General features: G+C 32.3%; 1 long non-coding RNA gene across 1 annotated transcript in view; it reads right to left on the reverse strand.

Moving 5' to 3' along the window:
• Positions 1-23,702, reverse strand: part of LOC146997124 (uncharacterized) — a 101,467-nt gene that overhangs the window by 72,101 nt on the left and 5,664 nt on the right. Inside the window, exon 2 of the long non-coding RNA XR_015041134.1 lies at positions 18,785-18,990. This is a non-coding gene — a long non-coding RNA (uncharacterized LOC146997124). The remainder of the gene's footprint in view (positions 1-18,784; positions 18,991-23,702) is intronic.

Raw genomic sequence — 23,702 nt, forward strand, 5'->3', positions numbered from 1 at the left:
TTAATTAATAAGAAGTTAATATTGTTAATAACATATTTTATTTATATCGGCAATTCTGTCAATGTATACATGTTTTTCGAATGGCCTTTCATCGAATTTTACAAAATATGACTCGTATTCATAATATAAGTTTACAATGTCTCCTTCAGCCTCATGAAATTAAACAAAATATGCATTATTATTATAAAAAATTATAATGCTATTATATGCATTGAGATGAGCAGTCACTGGCAAGAGTTTTAAAGCTATTTATTAAATTTTAAATTACTTTAAAATTGAAAGAAAGCTCCAAATTTTTAAATAGGTACTAAACATTTTGATGATTGTTTGATTTACTATTTTGAAGCTTTATTATTTATCATTTATACTTTTATTATTTTTGAAACTCGGACGCTTCCAAACATATGAATTTATAATACTTACAATTCAGTAAAAACAAATACAAACTTAAAATTTTAGATTCTAAGCTTTCAAGACAGCTTCTGTACACAAAAGTACTCGCTGTTATACACTCATGTCCATAAATTAAGGATAATGCAAAATCAGGCAAAGGAAAAGTTAGAAGCAAAACAAATTTGACTTATTTGTAAAGCTTATTTATTAAACAAAAGGTAAAGAGCAAAAACAGATGCTATATGTTTGATATTATTAAAAAAATTAGCGATTTTTTTTCTCCCTGGAGCAAATTACCAAAAAAAAAAAAAAAAAAAAAAAAAAAAACTTATTTACAAAAAACCAATATTACATGGTTGGTTTGATTGTTAATACATTGTATGTCTCCCAGACGATGCAATACAATCCGTACAACGCCTAGGCATCTGAGTATCAAATTATCGATCTGATCTTGGGGGATATTACATCACTCAAAAAGCAATGCACTCCGAAGTTCCGGTAGACATGTAGAAGGAGGTTGACGGGCTGCAACTCGTCGGCCAAGCATGTCCCACACGTGTTCTACTGGTTCAAGTCTGGTGAGAATGCTGGCCAGTCTGTACGGGTGATATCCTCCGATTGAAGGCATTCGCTTACGATATTTGCACGGTGAGGACTGGCGTTGTCATCCATAAACAAATTGTGTGCCCATGGCACCCCGAAACAAATGTACATGTTGTTCCAGAATGACGTCCCGATAGATATGGCTTGTCATGATTCCAATTTGAACATGAAGGTCAGTTCTGGAACCCAGAATAATTCCACCCCAAACGAGCACTCCTACACCACCGTAACGGTGTCGTTCAATGATGCTTTCTTGATGGTAACGAATACCTGGAGCTCTCCATATGAAAGTCCGGCGAGAATCAGACTGCAAGCTAAACCTGGACTCGTCGGAAAACATCACACAAGCCCACTGTTGCGGTGTCCACAGTGCATGCTCTCTACTCCAGGCTAACCGCAGGCGACAGTGAGTTGCAGTAAGTGGAACGCATCTGACAGGTCTACGAACATATAAACCAATCTGCCCTAAGCGTCTGTACACGGTCTGCCTTGAAATTGTCGTACCAGTCGCTGAAGAGAGCTGACGAGGCAGGTCTCAGGCTGTGCTCCACCTGTTTGTTTTGGCAGTAACTGCCTAATACCGGTCCTTATTCAGCGCTGTAACTCTGGGGCGACCTGTGCTGTAACGTCTACTCACATTACCATCATCTCCAGTATCTGAAATTGTGTTTGACATAATCGAAAGTTCCAACTTACTTTTATTAAATTGCTCTAATAGTCTAAAAGAAAATAATAAGCCGTATCCAATTAGAAGATTAAGGAACAACACAATCTGCAACATTAACTGAAATAGATTATTTTAGCTTAGCTTATACCATCCATTATACATTAAACGCGCATGCGTAAACGTATTATGCATATGCGTAAACGCATGCGCGGAAAATTTGTAGCTTTGAGGTCCGGATTATAGATCATTCCGGATTATGGATGTCCGGATTAAAGACTTTTGACTGCACTTTCTTCAATACATAACCCGAACAAAGAATTGAAATTGGAATTTATCTTTGTCTCGAACACTTTAAACTTATTCTTCAGCACTTCCAAATCACTTCTTTGGATATTTTTGTCGGCAACGTTTTGTTTTAACTTTGTTTTCAATGTATGTTTTTTCGCTGATATCTCCTTTAGTGACCTTTTAATTACCAAAAGTCAATAAACAAATAAAGAGCTTCAGAAAGAGGGATGGTACTTACTTTTTTGTTTCTACAGAACTTCAATCTGAAAGTATCCTATGTAATTCTTCATTTCACAAAACCGAAAGTAATATCACAGTCTCATAAACTTCATTAGCTGTTCCGGCTCTGACTGCCTAAACAATTAATTAAACAACGTTGAACAATTTAATTAATTGTAACAAATTGCCTCAGGCTCTTTTATAAGTATTAGTTTATGTTTTATAAAAATTTAGCAAATTTTTGATTAAGAAACATATTTTTAAGGCAAGCAGTGTAATTAATAAAACATTTGTATTTTAAGTGTGCAAGACAGTCTGTCTGAAATTGTAGCTTTTAAATACTTTTAGTCCAAAGTAGCATTAGCCCAAACATCTAATGATTGTCTGTAAATGAAAAAAATTGCCCGTTTGGACCTAATTTTATCCTATAAAATCTGAGATTGTTTTCATTATTTATTTGAGGGGTACTGAACCCAAGGTTTGCATAACTTTTCAACCACAAGGTTTGTGCTTACATTATTTTCTTATTTTTTATAAAAAGTTTTAGAAAAGTATTTAAAATAAATGGATCTTATATCGAGTTAAAGAAAGTGCTTACAGATTGTATTTTTTAAATAAGCTAATTATCTTTAAGATAAATGCTATTATTTTTTATGATGACAATAATAGGAAAATAAGGGGAATAAAGTCTCCTGAATATTTCTTTTTGCAGAGTTATTTATATTAAAATAAATTTCATAATCCTTAATTTTATTTGCATGAATTTCACATATTTCATAAAAAAACAGATGCATATTTGTATCCTATAAAATAATTTGTTAAAATTCTACAGGATATTTGAGTGGGCTTCCCAGACACTGTTATTTCATAAAATAACAAGCAAATATTTATATTGTATACATCAATGCCTTTAAAGATTACGTTATTTCATGTAATTGTAAGATACCTGTTTAAGTATTTATTCCATGCTAAAAGAAATTATTTGTAAATTAGGTGATATTAATTTCTTTAAAAGTAATTCATGGGTTCAGTGCAAATTGCATTTTATTTTATAGAAGAAATTTTGTTTCACAAACTTTTTGCATACACAAAGCTTTCGGTCGAAGGCTTCTTAGTATTTTTCGGTTTCGGCACGAAAATCGCCTACAGGTCGGCAGATAGTGTGGCTGGATACGAGGTTTTTATTTATGAACCTCGCGCTGTAACATCTTTCTCTATTGATTGCTATTTCCCTACTGCCAGTTGCCGCATTCATTCGAAACCATTTCGTATTTATCAAAATCTGACAAGAATATTCTGCGTGTCGTGATTTGGAAAGCCATCTTTCAATACGAAATAATCCGTAGATACACCTAGAAGATTAAAGGTGCCATTTAGTTGTTGAGTTATCGATGAAATGGTTTCATTTCATGGTTCTTGGACTATAGTTTAAGCCTAATTTTCTATCACGAATGAGGCCCACCAGCGGCCGAGCGGTGGAGTCACCGAACGCTGGTAGTCGGTCCGAGGTTCGAATCCCAGGAACGGGCTGGGCGTTTTCGTGGTTTTCCCCATGTGTAACGTGTATACAAGCCAGTTTCCCTTAGAAAGTGCTCCACAAAGGCACAGGCAGATAGCCCTTGAGGCTTTGTCATAATCACACACAATCATGAATGATGCCTTTTCTTTGTCAAAATTTTATTGCAAATTTTTCATCTCTGGCAATTTCTAAATAGATAGATTCGATGCACTTTTAAAAAGTTTAAAAAGTATACCAGTATTTCAGTGGTAAGTTAAAATTTAGAGCTATCTAAATTTATGTGCAGTCATAATTCACTTGCATTTAGAAGTATCTCAATTTATGTGATGTCAATTTATGATTTAAATGGATGTGTGTGCCAAGTTTGGTGCTTTTATGCATGTACTGTCACTGTGGTTTATTATGGTCTCGGTAATAAAATTGTACCTATTTTTGTTTATTATAGGAATGCGAAGCGCCCAAGAAGAGGATGTGAGCAAACAAGCCCTGTGGATGTGGAGGCTGAGAGGTAAGATACCAATTTTTTCTCTTGGCTTCTTTTTTTTGTTATTGTTGCTTCTTTGTCTTTGAGTATGGTAGTAAAGTCATGCTGCGATAATGATGTTAATGTCACACTGCGACTTTTGTATAACTTCACAAAGTGACATAAATTTAATTGCTTTAAAGCAGCGGTTCTCAACCTTTTGACTAACACATACCATCTAAACAAAAATTTAAAAACCTTAGTACAACCAGTATAATTATTGTACATTTTATAATACTTATTCAGTTTCTCAATATAAATAGAAAAAATAAATGTTTTGCCATTTGCACAAGCTATTGGCTATCTGTATTAAATAGGCACACATAAAAAATATTAATTAAGAATTGGTTACCATTTTAATTATCAAAATTTAAGTTATATACTTAAATTTAGTGTAAAATTTGGGCCTGTTTAAGAGAGATCAATTTCTTTGTCTGGCCTTATTTCACTTAGCTTTAAGTGTGATCCACTTTTGATTTTATTCTGTATTTATTTTTCAAATAAAACATGGAAGAAAATCCTTGTTCACACAAATAGGTTGTGCGAAAAGGCAATAAAAATTTAGCTTTATTTGAAATGCCTTTAAATTCTTTTTTTCGGTGTAGCCAAAAGTTGTTATTTATGAAATCTTCAGTGGAAGTGCAATCACAGGAATTTTCTAACAATTGTTCTTTTTTTCTTCATAGAATTTTTGAACTTTGTTTCTTTGCCTACCACCTATTTTTTATCTTGTGTACCACCTGTTGAGAATTGCTGCTTTAAAGATCTGTGTGGGTGTCGCACAGTGTTACATTAGTTTAATCAGTATAATGTCGCAATAGCAGTATTTCAGACATCTCCTCCAGTAAAACTGATAACAGCAGAAAAGCGTTTTATTGATCCAGTAAGAAGTTACTCTTCCAGTTATTAAAATCTTACTGGAATCTTTGGAATTTTTTAATTATTGAATATAGTCATCACAATCATATCAGATTTCCTCAGTGATTATTGTTATATCTCATTGTATTGAAATTATATAACAGATGCGTTTATGATTAATTTACATTTTTATGTAAAACTTTGCTCTCATAAATTGCTATAAAACTATATGCTCATAGTTTTTGTGTATCACTTTTGTGTACTTGCGTGTATTGCTATAAAACATATGCTAATAGTTTTTGTGCAAATAAAACTTACATTTCTTCATTCAAATATTTAGTATAGCCAATAACTACAGTGAGCATAGTTATGTGAATGAAATTAAGCATATAAAACAATTTGTTTTCCAATAAATGTAAGAAAGTTTTAAATAGCAAATTTTCTAGTGTATAAGACGCACTTTTTTTCTTTGAAAATAAGTCAGGAAAAAAAGGAGGTGCATCTTGTATGTCGATACTCAGTTTTTGATTGCATTAATTTCTGGAAATTTCCTCTTTTTTTGGAGTTATGTGATTTTTTTCTTGTTTCCTTGCGATGTGTGGGAATATTACAGTTACGGAGAGCTTAGTAAATGTGCATCTGGCATGAAAACTGCAATTTTTGCGAACGACTTTTAAGTGTGGGAAATTTCAACTGTTTGTTGTTTCTTAAGTTTGTTGGCAAATTATGGTTCAAAAACAATGTTGAAATTGCTGTAACAAAGCATGCAAGCTGGATGCAGGCTTCAAATTTTGAGGTTACACCATCAAGAAGAAGGGGAAGGCCTAACATTTAAAAAGTTTGTGAATGGGTCAAAGCATCTTGGGATGCTGTGAAAACAGAGGCAGAGGTTAAATCATGTATGAAGTGTGGCATTATTAATACACTGGATGGTACAGAGGACAATCTGTTGTATGAGGACTTGAATGCTGATTTAGGAGAGGTTTCAAGTGACTTTTCATTTAGCTATGGTGATGAGTGTTTAGGTTTTGATGAAGAAAATTAAAAGCTCTTCCCCAGATGAATTGTGGGTATAAAGTATTACTTTGTATTTATATTTAAAATACTGTAAATTCATTATAATGAAATGTGTATAAAAAAAGGGGGATGTGCCTTATGCGCCTGCAAATACGGTAATAAAGATATAAAAATATCCATTCACTTAAGAGAAACTTAAATTCATTTCCTGCAAAAATTTTAAAAGATCCTTTTAATATATTTAATGCAGCCTTTTCTTAATTAATAAGAAGTTAATATTGTTAATAACATATTTTATTTATATCGGCAATTCTGTCAATGTATACATGTTTTTCGAATGGCCTTTCATCGAATTTTACAAAATATGACTCGTATTCATAATATAAGTTTACAATGTCTCCTTCAGCCTCATGAAATTAAACAAAATATGCATTATTATTATAAAAAATTATAATGCTATTATATGCATTGAGATGAGCAGTCACTGGCAAGAGTTTTAAAGCTATTTATTAAATTTTAAATTACTTTAAAATTGAAAGAAAGCTCCAAATTTTTAAATAGGTACTAAACATTTTGATGATTGTTTGATTTACTATTTTGAAGCTTTATTATTTATCATTTATACTTTTATTATTTTTGAAACTCGGACGCTTCCAAACATATGAATTTATAATACTTACAATTCAGTAAAAACAAATACAAACTTAAAATTTTAGATTCTAAGCTTTCAAGACAGCTTCTGTACACAAAAGTACTCGCTGTTATACACTCATGTCCATAAATTAAGGATAATGCAAAATCAGGCAAAGGAAAAGTTAGAAGCAAAACAAATTTGACTTATTTGTAAAGCTTATTTATTAAACAAAAGGTAAAGAGCAAAAACAGATGCTATATGTTTGATATTATTAAAAAAATTAGCGATTTTTTTCCTCCCTGGAGCAAATTACCAAAAAAAAAAAAAAAAAAAAAAAAAAAAAAAAAAAAAACTTATTTACAAAAAACCAATATTACATGGTTGGTTTGATTGTTAATACATTGTATGTCTCCCAGACGATGCAATACAATCCGTACAACGCCTAGGCATCTGAGTATCAAATTATCGATCTGATCTTGGGGGATATTACATCACTCAAAAAGCAATGCACTCCGAAGTTCCGGTAGACATGTAGAAGGAGGTTGACGGGCTGCAACTCGTCGGCCAAGCATGTCCCACACGTGTTCTACTGGTTCAAGTCTGGTGAGAATGCTGGCCAGTCTGTACGGGTGATATCCTCCGATTGAAGGCATTCGCTTACGATATTTGCACGGTGAGGACTGGCGTTGTCATCCATAAACAAATTGTGTGCCCATGGCACCCCGAAACAAATGTACATGTTGTTCCAGAATGACGTCCCGATAGATATGGCTTGTCATGATTCCAATTTGAACATGAAGGTCAGTTCTGGAACCCAGAATAATTCCACCCCAAACGAGCACTCCTACACCACCGTAACGGTGTCGTTCAATGATGCTTTCTTGATGGTAACGAATACCTGGAGCTCTCCATATGAAAGTCCGGCGAGAATCAGACTGCAAGCTAAACCTGGACTCGTCGGAAAACATCACACAAGCCCACTGTTGCGGTGTCCACAGTGCATGCTCTCTACTCCAGGCTAACCGCAGGCGACAGTGAGTTGCAGTAAGTGGAACGCATCTGACAGGTCTACGAACATATAAACCAATCTGCCCTAAGCGTCTGTACACGGTCTGCCTTGAAATTGTCGTACCAGTCGCTGAAGAGAGCTGACGAGGCAGGTCTCAGGCTGTGCTCCACCTGTTTGTTTTGGCAGTAACTGCCTAATACCGGTCCTTATTCGGCGCTGTAACTCTGGGGCGACCTGTGCTGTAACGTCTACTCACATTACCATCATCTCCAGTATCTGAAATTGTGTTTGACATAATCGAAAGTTCCAACTTACTTTTATTAAATTGCTCTAATAGTCTAAAAGAAAATAATAAGCCGTATCCAATTAGAAGATTAAGGAACAACACAATCTGCAACATTAACTGAAATAGATTATTTTAGCTTAGCTTATACCGTCCGTTATACATTAAACGCGCATGCGTAAACGTATTATGCATATGCGTAAACGCATGCGCGGAAAATTTGTAGCTTTGAGGTCCGGATTATAGATCATTCCGGATTATGGATGTCCGGATTAAAGACTTTTGACTGCACTTTCTTCAATACATAACCCGAACAAAGAATCGAAATTGGAATTTATCTTTGTCTCAAACACTTTAAACTTATTCTTCAGCACTTCCAAATCACTTCTTTGGATATTTTTGTCGGCAACGTTTTGTTTTAACTTTGTTTTCAATGTATGTTTTTTCGCTGATATCTCCTTTAGTGACCTTTTAATTACCAAAAGTCAATAAACAAATAAAGAGCTTCAGAAAGAGGGATGGTACTTACTTTTTTGTTTCTACAGAACTTCAATCTGAAAGTATCCTATGTAATTCTTCATTTCACAAAACCGAAAGTAATATCACAGTCTCATAAACTTCATTAGCTGTTCCGGCTCTGACTGCCTAAACAATTAATTAAACAACGTTGAACAATTTAATTAATTGTAACAAATTGCCTCAGGCTCTTTTATAAGTATTAGTTTATGTTTTATAAAAATTTAGCAAATTTTTGATTAAGAAACATATTTTTAAGGCAAGCAGTGTAATTAATAAAACATTTGTATTTTAAGTGTGCAAGACAGTCTGTCTGAAATTGTAGCTTTTAAATACTTTTAGTCCAAAGTAGCATTAGCCCAAACATCTAATGATTGTCTGTAAATGAAAAAAATTGCCCGTTTGGACCTAATTTTTATCCTATAAAATCTGAGATTGTTTTCATTATTTATTTGAGGGGTACTGAACCCAAGGTTTGCATAACTTTTCAACCACAAGGTTTGTGCTTACATTATTTTCTTATTTTTTATAAAAAGTTTTAGAAAAGTATTTAAAATAAATGGATCTTATATCGAGTTAAAGAAAGTGCTTACAGATTGTATTTTTTAAATAAGCTAATTATCTTTAAGATAAATGCTATTATTTTTTATGATGACAATAATAGGAAAATAAGGGGAATAAAGTCTCCTGAATATTTCTTTTTGCAGAGTTATTTATATTAAAATAAATTTCATAATCCTTAATTTTATTTGCATGAATTTCACATATTTCATAAAAAAACAGATGCATATTTGTATCCTATAAAATAATTTGTTAAAATTCTACAGGATATTTGAGTGGGCTTCCCAGACACTGTTATTTCATAAAATAACAAGCAAATATTTATATTGTATACATCAATGCCTTTAAAGATTACGTTATTTCATGTAATTGTAAGATACCTGTTTAAGTATTTATTCCATGCTAAAAGAAATTATTTGTAAATTAGGTGATATTAATTTCTTTAAAAATAATTCATGGGTTCAGTGCAAATTGCATTTTATTTTATAGAAGAAATTTTGTTTCACAAACTTTTTGCATACACAAAGCTTTCGGTCGAAGGCTTCTTAGTATTTTTCGGTTTCGGCACGAAAATCGCCTACAGGTCGGCAGATAGTGTGGCTGGATACGAGGTTTTTATTTATGAACCTCGCGCTGTAACATCTTTCTCTATTGATTGCTATTTCCCTACTGCCAGTTGCCGCATTCATTCGAAACCATTTCGTATTTATCAAAATCTGACAAGAATATTCTGCGTGTCGTGATTTGGAAAGCCATCTTTCAATACGAAATAATCCGTAGATACACCTAGAAGATTAAAGGTGCCATTTAGTTGTTGAGTTATCGATGAAATGGTTTCATTTCATGGTTCTTGGACTATAGTTTAAGCCTAATTTTCTATCACGAATGAGGCCCACCAGCGGCCGAGCGGTGGAGTCACCGAACGCTGGTAGTCGGTCCGAGGTTCGAATCCCAGGAACGGGCTGGGCGTTTTCGTGGTTTTCCCCATGTGTAACGTGTATACAAGCCAGTTTCCCTTAGAAAGTGCTCCACAAAGGCACAGGCAGATAGCCCTTGAGGCTTTGTCATAATCACACACAATCATGAATGATGCCTTTTCTTTGTCAAAATTTTATTGCAAATTTTTCATCTCTGGCAATTTCTAAATAGATAGATTCGATGCACTTTTAAAAAGTTTAAAAAGTATACCAGTATTTCAGTGGTAAGTTAAAATTTAGAGCTATCTAAATTTATGTGCAGTCATAATTCACTTGCATTTAGAAGTATCTCAATTTATGTGATGTCAATTTATGATTTAAATGGATGTGTGTGCCAAGTTTGGTGCTTTTATGCATGTACTGTCACTGTGGTTTATTATGGTCTCGGTAATAAAATTGTACCTATTTTTGTTTATTATAGGAATGCGAAGCGCCCAAGAAGAGGATGTGAGCAAACAAGCCCTGTGGATGTGGAGGCTGAGAGGTAAGATACCAATTTTTTCTCTTGGCTTCTTTTTTTTGTTATTGTTGCTTCTTTGTCTTTGAGTATGGTAGTAAAGTCATGCTGCGATAATGATGTTAATGTCACACTGCGACTTTTGTATAACTTCACAAAGTGACATAAATTTAATTGCTTTAAAGCAGCGGTTCTCAACCTTTTGACTAACACATACCATCTAAACAAAAATTTAAAAACCTTAGTACAACCAGTATAATTATTGTACATTTTATAATACTTATTCAGTTTCTCAATATAAATAGAAAAAATAAATGTTTTGCCATTTGCACAAGCTATTGGCTATCTGTATTAAATAGGCACACATAAAAAATATTAATTAAGAATTGGTTACCATTTTAATTATCAAAATTTAAGTTATATACTTAAATTTAGTGTAAAATTTGGGCCTGTTTAAGAGAGATCAATTTCTTTGTCTGGCCTTATTTCACTTAGCTTTAAGTGTGATCCACTTTTGATTTTATTCTGTATTTATTTTTCAAATAAAACATGGAAGAAAATCCTTGTTCACACAAATAGGTTGTGCGAAAAGGCAATAAAAATTTAGCTTTATTTGAAATGCCTTTAAATTCTTTTTTTCGGTGTAGCCAAAAGTTGTTATTTATGAAATCTTCAGTGGAAGTGCAATCACAGGAATTTTCTAACAATTGTTCTTTTTTTCTTCATAGAATTTTTGAACTTTGTTTCTTTGCCTACCACCTATTTTTTATCTTGTGTACCACCTGTTGAGAATTGCTGCTTTAAAGATCTGTGTGGGTGTCGCACAGTGTTACATTAGTTTAATCAGTATAATGTCGCAATAGCAGTATTTCAGACATCTCCTCCAGTAAAACTGATAACAGCAGAAAAGCGTTTTATTGATCCAGTAAGAAGTTACTCTTCCAGTTATTAAAATCTTACTGGAATCTTTGGAATTTTTTAATTATTGAATATAGTCATCACAATCATATCAGATTTCCTCAGTGATTATTGTTATATCTCATTGTATTGAAATTATATAACAGATGCGTTTATGATTAATTTACATTTTTATGTAAAACTTTGCTCTCATAAATTGCTATAAAACTATATGCTCATAGTTTTTGTGTATCACTTTTGTGTACTTGCGTGTATTGCTATAAAACATATGCTAATAGTTTTTGTGCAAATAAAACTTACATTTCTTCATTCAAATATTTAGTATAGCCAATAACTACAGTGAGCATAGTTATGTGAATGAAATTAAGCATATAAAACAATTTGTTTTCCAATAAATGTAAGAAAGTTTTAAATAGAAAATTTTCTAGTGTATAAGACACACTTTTTTTCTTTGAAAATAAGTCGGGAAAAAAAGGAGGTGCATCTTGTATGTCGATACTCAGTTTTTGATTGCATTAATTTCTGGAAATTTCCTCTTTTTTTGGAGTTATGTGATTTTTTTCTTGTTTCCTTGCGATGTGTGGGAATATTACAGTTACGGAGAGCTTAGTAAATGTGCATCTGGCATGAAAACTGCAATTTTTGCGAACGACTTTTAAGTGTGGGAAATTTCAACTGTTTGGTGTTTCTTAAGTTTGTTGGCAAATTATGGTTCAAAAACAATGTTGAAATTGCTGTAACAAAGCATGCAAGCTGGATGCAGGCTTCAAATTTTGAGGTTACACCATCAAGAAGAAGGGGAAGGCCTAACATTTGGAAAGTTTGTGAATGGGTCAAAGCATCTTGGGATGCTGTGAAAACAGAGGCAGAGGTTAAATCATGTATGAAGTGTGGCATTATTAATACACTGGATGGTACAGAGGACAATCTGTTGTATGAGGACTCGAATGCTGATTTAGGAGAGGTTTCAAGTGACTTTTCATTTAGCTATGGGGATGAGTGTTTAGGTTTTGATGAAGAAAATTAAAAGCTCTTCCCCAGATGAATTGTGGGTATAAAGTATTACTTTGTATTTATATTTAAAATACTGTAAATTCATTATAATGAAATGTGTATAAAAAAAGGGGGATGTGCCTTATGCGCCTGCAAATACGGTAATAAAGATATAAAAATATCCATTCACTTAAGAGAAACTTAAATTCATTTCCTGCAAAAATTTTAAAAGATCCTTTTAATATATTTAATGCAGCCTTTTCTTAATTAATAAGAAGTTAATATTGTTAATAACATATTTTATTTATATCGGCAATTCTGTCAATGTATACATGTTTTTCGAATGGCCTTTCATCGAATTTTACAAAATATGACTCGTATTCATAATATAAGTTTACAATGTCTCCTTCAGCCTCATGAAATTAAACAAAATATGCATTATTATTATAAAAAATTATAATGCTATTATATGCATTGAGATGAGCAGTCACTGGCAAGAGTTTTAAAGCTATTTATTAAATTTTAAATTACTTTAAAATTGAAAGAAAGCTCCAAATTTTTAAATAGGTACTAAACATTTTGATGATTGTTTGATTTACTATTTTGAAGCTTTATTATTTATCATTTATACTTTTATTATTTTTGAAACTCGGACGCTTCCAAACATATGAATTTATAATACTTACAATTCAGTAAAAACAAATACAAACTTAAAACAAAATATGCATTATTATTATAAAACATTATAATGCTATTATATGCATTGAGATGAGCAGTCACTGGCAAGAGTTTTAAAGCTATTTATTAAATTTTAAATTACTTTAAAATTGAAAGAAAGCTCCAAATTTTTAAATAGGTACTAAACATTTTGATGATTGTTTGATTTACTATTTTGAAGCTTTATTATTTATCATTTATACTTTTATTATTTTTGAAACTCGGACGCTTCCAAACATATGAATTTATAATACTTACAATTCAGTAAAAACAAATACAAACTTAAAATTTTAGATTCTAAGCTTTCAAGACAGCTTCTGTACACAAAAGTACTCGCTGTTATACACTCATGTCCATAAATTAAGGATAATGCAAAATCAGGCAAAGGAAAAGTTAGAAGCAAAACAAATTTGACTTATTTGTAAAGCTTATTTATTAAACAAAAGGTAAAGAGCAAAAACAGATGCTATATGTTTGATATTATTAAAAAAATTAGCGATTTTTTTTCTCCCTGGAGCAAATTACCAAAAAAAAAAAAAAAAAAAAAAAAAAAACTTATTTACAAAAAACCAATATTACATGGTTGGTTTGATTGTTAATACATTGTATGTCTCCCAGACGATGCAATACAATCCGTACAACGCCTAGGCATCTGAGTATCAAATTATCGATCTGATCTTGGGGGATATTACATCACTCAAAAAGCAATGCACTCCGAAGTTCCGGTAGACATGTAGAAGGAGGTTGACGGGCTGCAACTCGTCGGCCAAGCATGTCCCACACGTGTTCTACTGGTTCAAGTCTGGTGAGAATGCTGGCCAGTCTGTACGGGTGATATCCTCCGATTGAAGGCATTCGCTTACGATATTTGCACGGTGAGGACTGGCGTTGTCATCCATAAACAAATTGTGTGCCCATGGCACCCCGAAACAAATGTACATGTTGTTCCAGAATGACGTCCCGATAGATATGGCTTGTCATGATTCCAATTTGAACATGAAGGTCAGTTCTGGAACCCAGAATAATTCCACCCCAAACGAGCACTCCTACACCACCGTAACGGTGTCGTTCAATGATGCTTTCTTGATGGTAACGAATACCTGGAGCTCTCCATATGAAAGTCCGGCGAGAATCAGACTGCAAGCTAAACCTGGACTCGTCGGAAAACATCACACAAGCCCACTGTTGCGGTGTCCACAGTGCATGCTCTCTACTCCAGGCTAACCGCAGGCGACAGTGAGTTGCAGTAAGTGGAACGCATCTGACAGGTCTACGAACATATAAACCAATCTGCCCTAAGCGTCTGTACACGGTCTGCCTTGAAATTGTCGTACCAGTGGCTGAAGAGAGCTGACGAGGCAGGTCTCAGGCTGTGCTCCACCTGTTTGTTTTGGCAGTAACTGCCTAATACCGGTCCTTATTCGGCGCTGTAACTCTGGGGCGACCTGTGCTGTAACGTCTACTCACATTACCATCATCTGGGAATCGTTGCCAAAGCCTGGAGATGACACTCTGGGCAATTCCAAGTTTGTCTGATACTTCCAGTTGGGTACGCCCACATTCCAGACGGCCGATAATTCTACCACGTAAAAAATCATCCAAATGCGTCCTTTGTCGGTTATTGCACTGAAATGCTTATAAAGCCCCTGCGAACTATTTGGTTATTGCACTGAAATGCTTATAAAGTGCCTGCGAACAATTTTACTTCTTTGCCTGTATTCGTTATATATCACTTTCTTACATTCTCGTCATTGTGAAGTACCATCGGTGTCATCTGGTTACTTCCTAAAATTTGCATATGATTCTTGAAGATGTGTGTTGTGATGTTACAGGTGATATTTTAGTATATTTTAGAGTTCGATTTCCGCGTGACTCCAAATTATCCTTAATTTATGGACATGAGTGTAGTAGCAACTTTGTTGCAGCATATTTTGGGTGCCCCCATGCTGCACAGACACTATACATTTACCACCCACCAACCTTTTTGAGATTAACTGTTATAGTAGCACCTTTCTTTTCAATTGTTGCAGGGAGATGAGTTTGCACTATCTCTAAAAAATACATTAAATGGAAAATTTACTTGTGAATTTTTAATTATAATTACTGCATATTTAAACAGAAAGTCAATTAATTAAAAACCATAACATTTTTGCGATGCAACTATCACACGGAGGACGAGTCCAAGGATTTTCAAGTTCTCTTTCCCTACGATCAGCTTCTTGAAAGAACTTTTCGGCTTGCAGCATATTTTGGGTGCCCCCATGATGCACAGACACTATGCATTTACAACCCCCGAACCTTTTTCGAGATTCGAACGCGAGTGCTTTGGTACGGCAGTCGGCCTGATCGAGCGGTAAAATATAATGTAAAAGAACAAAGCTTTACTTAATTCAGCTCAATTACTGACAAATGGATAGATAGCAAACTAAGTAACAATACATCATAAAAATTAAATAGCAGAACAAATGAGGATTAAACATCATTTTAAGAATAAAAAAAAGTTAGACATTTTAAATAACATTTTAAACATTTGCGATCAGATAAAACTGCTATTTTATGTTGTCTTCTAATTCATTTAAAGTCTTCTTGACATAACAGGTTCATACACTAAATATATTACTCTTCCTTCATGCATTGGGATATCTTTCCAGATGCTAATATCTACCTGCTTTATTTCTTCTGGGATGGTCACATATGCATTTAGTAGCACTATGCACTATTCATGGAAGTCTGGTCTTATTTTATTCGATTTTTTGAATAATTAAGATTTGACTCAGGCTGAGAGCTACGGATGCTGGGTGTGACTTAATTTGGCAGATTTCATATTATACGTAATGTAAGTTATCAAGATATTTTGTAAATGATGATGTACATAAAAATATATTTATAAATGTTGACTTATGTAAAATAACCTATGATAACTTCAGGGATTTAAATGCCCCCCTTTTTTTTTCACTTACCCAACTGTACTCTTCGGCTAGCGTGTCCGACATCACTTCAAAATATTTGTTACGATTACTATTAATATGTTTACGTTAGTCTCCTTTAACATTAATATGTTTCAATTCATTGACCTAAATAAATAAATATATAAATAAAAATTGACTTTAATCTATAAATGCATAACCAACAAGATTTCTTATTCTATCATTTAAGAAAATTATTTCAACTTCACAGAACACTCAAGAAATCTAACTTTCCTCAAAATAAAATGCAAATGTAATGGAAACTTATTTATAAAATCATAACGTTTTCATTGCTTTGAGTTCCATATTTGTATTTTAGTACATTTTATGCAGTTAGTTTTTATATAAAGAAAATAAGATAATACTGAAATAGAAAATTTCATTTAAGCAAAAACATAACAGAAATTACTTTATAAAATGAAAATGTGTGCAAAAAGTAAACAAAATAAAATTAAAAAAAAAAATAAAAACTATTAGGATTAATGTAAAATATTATTTTACAATACCACAGGAGCTATGTTGTTGAGAAACATTCTCTCTAAAAATTGAAGTTCTAATTCAGTTTTTAATTGGAATATGTTTAATTCTGAATTTTTCGGTTGATTGCACAGTTAGGAGTTTTCAGCAACTCCACCTTTTCTTGCAATATTTGTAATCTACTTGATAAAGAATTTAAATTTTTTAAGATTAGATGTTGAAGTTCTGCGGAAGAGAAAAGGTCAGGGTATTACATATTTAATTCAGAAGTCAAACAACAAAAATCAGCGTTATATTTACAAAATTTTCACAGTAAACAGTCACTGTGAAAATTTTGTAAATATAACGCTGATTTTTGTTGTTTGACTTCTGAATTAGTATTTATTCGGCGTGTTATTGTGTCTTTATTACATAATTATTCTAAAAACCTGAAAACAGAACACTATTAAAAAATTGACTATTGGCAAATTCAGAAAGTTACTGTTAAAAAATTTCCAGCTGCGGTAAGATAGATTTCCCACAAAGCAGGTTTAGGATTTGCTAGATTTGGCGAGAAATCACCCATTTGGCAACATCTTTCAGCGAAATTGGCAATATGCCGTAGACGGATGGAGAACCATTTAGAACGAGTTCTTACTGGTTTGACTTAGAATGTTCTCGAATGCATGCTAAAAGCTATATAAACCCTGCCTGTATGCGGAGTAGCAGTAGTATCTCGAGTCTATCGAGTTGATTTTCAGTCTAGTATTGAGTTGATTGGGGAGTGCGTAGAGAGAGTCTCTTAATGTATCGCGAGTTAGTGCATCATCGAGTCTTATCTTGGAGTGTGTTGAGCTCCAAGAACGATTGAACTGAGTCAGAAGCTGTATTCTAGTGCTTATTGTGGAGTGCATCGCAAGTTGTAGCGTCGAGAATCTCGACAGTACGTCGAGTTCTGAGAAGACTGAACCTAGTCGGGAGCTGTACTCTAGCACTTTGCTGTGAAGCTGTCTTCACTGTTACAGCCTAAAGGCTCTGTTGCTGATTGTTTCAATGTGCTTGTCGCAGTTTTTGGACGACTGTAAACATGTTTTTGGAGATGTCCTGAATAATACTGGCAAATACATTGTGTGTTTATTAAGTGTCATCGTTAATCACTCCAAATTGCATGAACCTGTACAGGAATGCAACAGTACGAAACCTTTATTGGGTCTTTCTGATGAGCCTGCTTTTGGAGTATTAGTCCTCAGATTTGCAGTGAGGACTAGCTAAAACAGATGCAGAAAATTCTGGTTGAAAATATTTTCCTTGTGTGCACTCTGGTAGCAATGGCAAGCACAGCTCTGCTAGCTTTTTTACTATAGTACTTTTTTACTGTTTTTTACTTGTTTACTTTTTTTACTCATCTGAAGAATCGGAGAATTTAAATCGCTGGTGTTTTTTTTTTTTTGTTGTTGTTGTTGTTGTTTCCGCACCAAATTCTGCACTTTTCGATGTCTGAAAACTTCATAGCCAACTTTAACTTTTCTATGCCTTTTTCACTGAAAATTTTAAATTTCCGTTATCACTCATAAACAATAATTTAACATAAAGCAAAAAGAATGAATTAAATAATCATTTAATGTTAGATTAAACATCTAAATGTTCTAGCAGCATTTATTTGCTCATGTATAATTATCGAAATATTTGATGTAAAATTAAATTAACAGTCATGGCTACATTATTTTATAAAATTCTGCAAATTTCAGATATTTTGCAACAATTTATTCAATAAATAAATCAAATAGAATTTTTATGGTTTCGAATTGTAGGATTATACTATTTCATTATTTTTCCACTGCAAAATTAAGGTGACCGAATAGATTTTGAGAGCATCGAATTTGTATAAAAAAAATGCAGTTAAATGTTAAAGCAAATATATATTATATCCTGATATGATTGTTAATTTTTGAATTTTTTAATACATGCATTCCTATTTTTAAACAACTAGTCTGGTATTTAAAATAATGTTAAGATTCAAAAACCAAACTACCAACTCGTACTAATAATTTATGGATAAAAGTACTAAAAATGGAGATGTTACTATATTTTAAAAATATTTTGGTACTGATGTCATTCATAACAGCATTTTCCATGTTCTATTCAGCTTTCTAAATTATACAGTGAGAAAAATGAGCAACAAGAACACATAATTATAGAAAATATCATACTTGTCGATGCAAAAATTTAGAGAACCCGGTGAAATTGCCAAAGTTCTCAATAATCTGGGGCTTGATGTGATGCAATCATTTTGTTCAGTTTGATTCATTTTTTCATATTACATATGTCATTTATCCATATCAGCCCAAAACCAAGAATTTGGCACCGTTTGTACACCTTCATCAAATTCAGCAATGAAAAAGAAACTCTTGAAAAGCTAAAATAATTATTTTAGGTATTTTAGGTAAATTTAAAATAGATCAAGTCTTAAAATAAATAAAAAAGCACTATTTCATTCAAAATATTTCAGGTTCAAAGCATAAGTTTAGAGAAGAACAATTTACAAATAGATTTGAGTTTTAATACAATTTATTCCTGTGTTCTTATTAAATACGCATTACTGTTCTTTTTTAATCGATACAGATTTAAGTTTTGGTAGAGGGATAATTTTTTTTTACTTTGGTGTAATAAAGGCGTTTCTTCGAAAACATAAATTGGAAGAAATATTCTTGATGAATACTTACAAAATAATCTCTCTCTCTCTTTATTTATTTATTTATTTATTTTTAAATCTTAAATGATCATAAACAGCGTTTTTGTTAAAAATGCTATCTGTAAAATTTTCTTTAGTAAACACCAGCAAAATGGAAACTGCCCTAACATAATTAGAATTTTATTTATTTTATTAATGTATGTATAATGATGTATCTAAGTATGAAATCAATTAAAAATCAGCTTGCCATTTAAAAAAAAAGCCTTGCTTTTATCAATTAACCCAAGTACATTTAGAAACAAATTTAATTGGTTTAATTATTCAGAGACTACTTTTAAGGAATGACTATATAGAAAATATTTCATATGAAATAAAGTTGCAACACTTAACTAATAGGATCACGTTCATTATTCTTTGCAGAACTTTATTGACATAGCTAATTTTATCTGCATATACATGTTTATGAATTAAATGTATATTCAACTGAGTAAAAGGAAATAATTATTTAATTTAAATTTTGTATATTTTGCTCTTTAAACAACCTGTTATTAGTAGTATATTCTGAGGCAGGAAAATGATGTTCTATTTTTATTGCATTGCATGATTATTTTCGTGTTATTTAAAAAAACATTAGCAAGCCTTGTGAAAACATAATCGAGTATATTTAGTTATCAATTAAATAAATTACATCATCAATTAAATAAATTACACAGACATCAGAAGTATGCAACCTGATAATGTAATGAAAGTATGTAGCATTTATGAAAAATTGTGGCTCGAATTGAAAGAACAGGAAATTTCTACAAATATTCTCATATTTAGAGTTGATTTTGGACTGACATCACTTTCATGAATTATTAGTTTTTTCTTCTTGATTGGTATGATGTCTCTTTCATCACTTGAGTATTCGTGATACGATTCTGCTTCAATAGATGATAAATTAGGGGAGATCTCACATCGACTAGACTTCATGATGAAATCCATAATTAACAATTGCCTGTTGTTTTTTTGTCCCCCTAAATCTTTTTAAACATCCGTATATAGATTTAAACACTTACTAAGCTCCCCTTGGAATCGGAGATTTCATTCGACATTTGTGTCATATTGTAAAAAATGATTACCTAATTTTCTTCCCAATTCAAGTCCTACACTGATGACTTTAGCTGTGAATGCAGCTGGTTCAGATTGGTCTTCATCATGTTTATTTGTTTCATGAATCATGTTAACTAACTCATCCTCATTTAGTTCTTCATCAACCATTATTCCTTTAATATATGCTTGAGCTAAATCCTCAAAACCTTCTCCTACTACAGTTTGAGCCAATTTAGTGATCTGAGAATATTCACACTCTAATGGTAATCTATCATTCTCATCTTTAGCAACATCCAGCGTATTGCTTTCCAGCATGCGTTGAGCATTGATTGTTTAATCTGAGTATATGACAGTCCAACACAATCTAAGATTGTAAATTTCTTCCAAGCATCCATAAGAGTAAGATTCATTATTCTCCATTTTTTCTAAAATATACCTAAAGGTTTGTTTGATATACACAATGTTGTAAAAGCCAGAAAATATTACTTGATTCAATGGCTGTAATAAAGAAGTTGTATTTTTTGGGCAAAAAGACTATTTCTACTTTTTTGTGTTGTAAATTTTGAAGATGACCAGGTGCATTATCTATTAAAAGAAGAGTCTTAAAAGGCAATCCTATTTTACCTAAATAATTTTTGACATCTGGGACAAACATGGTAAGAAATCATTCATTGAACCTTATGGCAGTGACCCGTGCTTTCCTGTTAGGCATCCAATAAAAGGGAAGGTTATTTATATTTGTTCCTTTAAATGAACATGGTGTTTTTGATTTGTTAATAACCAATGGTTTCATTATATAATTGCCTGAAGCATTGCAACAGAAAAAAATTGTATGACTTTTCACTACCTTATGACCACTAGCTGATTTGCAAGGTACAGTCAAAAGTCGTTAATTCGGACACCTATAATCCGGAATGATCTATAATCCGGACCTCAAAGCTAAAAACTTTCTGCGCATGTGCCGCGTTAGCACATGCGCACAGGCGTTTTACGCGAGCGCGTAAGAACTTGACTACTGCGCATATGCGTGTGAGCAAGCGCAGAATACGTTTTCGCCTGCGCGTTTAATGTATAACGGACGGTGTAGGCTAAAATTATCTAATTATCTATTTCAGTTAATGTTAATGATTGCGTTGTTCCTTAATCTTCGAATAGGATCCCGCTTATTATTTTTTGCAGACTGTAAGAGCAATTTTATAAAAGTAAACTTGAACTTTCGATTATGTCAAATAGAATTTCCGATACTGGAACTTCCAAAGGATCTACAAAACGAAAGTATGTTTCAATGTCCAACAAACAAAAAGTGAAATTGCTGAAAAAAATGGATAAAGACATGAAGAATGTGACAGAGAGGTTAGTGAAAACGAAAAAATTTCCATTGACCAGTTAGTCGGTATTCTCGGCACAGCAATTAACGGGACTTGAACAGCAGAACTCTTTAACTGAAAAGAAATTATGTCTGTTTATAGAATTAAAGAGAAAGTATTACTATCACATAAAATGAAGCAACTTAAACAACTTACATTGAAAGAAATGTTTAATAAAGTAAACAAATAAATATTAAGCTTTTTTTTTTTTTGTAAATTTTGATACCCTTTATATCATAATTGTTCTTTATTTCATAAATTACGGTTTCATATTTTTAATTTTAGAATTTCTGCATGCCATCTTACGAGATTTAAACTGATGATCTATAATCCGGAAAAATCGATAATCCGGAATCGCCGAAGTCCCGACGAGTCCGGATTAACGACTTTTGACTGTATTTTTTTTTTTTTTTTTTTCAGAACAACGTAGACACGTCAGCATTGAAGATCTGATCAGAAATGTAGGAGATCGTGGCAATTGATTTCAGCAAATTTTGCTGGATATTGTTGTTACATTCGAATCAGCAGATGCACTTTCTCCTTTCAATCTTAGATTATGTAAAGAATGCCTTTGTTTAAATATTATTAAATCTCTCAAACCAACCATGACTTGTGGAAAAAGATACCTTTTTTTCATCTGACAAAGTCGATAGTGACCGATTCTTAAGTGCTTTATAAATTTTTAAAGCCTTGTTTCTAATAGCATCAGTATCAGTTGGAATCCATTTTAAATTTTCGTCTTCTACCCATATCTAATTCTTTTTCTAGTAGAGTCTTCATTTTTTTTTTAATTGTCCTTATTGTGGCTTCATTCATGGAGTAAAATTTAGCAACATTTGTTACTCCTTCTCTATTACATAGATGATCTAATATTTTAATTTTTGCTTCTAATTTCATTTTTGATTTTTTTTTAAAAATCGTTTTGGCATTATAATACTTTAAAAAATTTACATAAATTATAAAAAATGCCACAAAAACTATAAATGTTGAAAACTTGCTAGTAAACATTCAGATATGTAGATAAAAATGATGTAATCCTTGCTGCTAAAATACTGATACTGCATTAGTTCGCGTGAACCATATAATTTAAAATTTTACTGTTATGAAATACATATACATAGTATTGAGATTCCCCTAACACGGGGAATCCCCATCCTTGTTGTTGCCACCAGTGTTACCAAAGAAATGAGATTAAAAAATGACTTCAAATGTATGTATTTGCATTTATGCAGCAAATACTATTTTACTAAGTTTTTGAAATCTGTTAATTTTTAAACTGTGTAAAACTGAAATCATGTAAAACAGGTAAGTACTGTATAAATCGAGGGATAGGTGTATTTCCACGAGATGTTAATACATCAGAACTTTAAATGTCTGTACATATATACTTGAAGATGAAATCCTGCAAAGTTGACAAATGTTTTTAGGAAAATGAAAATTAAAATGGAAATACAAATTTAAATTTCAATAAATTTGACTTTCTTATCGTCAAGACTGCACTTGCATTGTTTTAGAGTGGAATTCATACAGAAAAGCTTCTAATTTCAAAATTGTCGTGTAGTTTTTGTAGTAAAATATATTCCTGTTTCTAACTTTTCCAGGTCTAATAAAGAATACTGCTTTAACATATGGTTAAATAAAATGAAAAGGCATGATCTTTTGTAGTATTTGTAATAATTTGTCTGTCATGTTACCACAAGTTTTTGTTGGTGTTAATTGTTTTTTATTTTCATTTTTTACTCAGAATTGCAGAATTCCAGGTCTTTAAATTTCTAAAAGATAAGCAACAAAGCATAGTATTTAAGAAAAATTTTTATTATTTGCACTTCAAATGCCGCATATGTCAACTAAGTTTAAAGTTGTATATTTTAATACAGAATTAAAAAGAATTAACACCAACGTGCTGCTAATTTGTGTGTGTCCAGTGAATTAGAGGAAAGACCATTCTTAATGCCCATCAACCATGATTTACCAACA

Source organism: Stegodyphus dumicola, chromosome 5 (genome assembly GCF_044657685.1).
Source record: "Stegodyphus dumicola isolate Sdum_Otavi_A_Nest chromosome 5, ASM4465768v1".
Lineage (NCBI taxonomy): Eukaryota > Metazoa > Arthropoda > Arachnida > Araneae > Eresidae > Stegodyphus > Stegodyphus dumicola.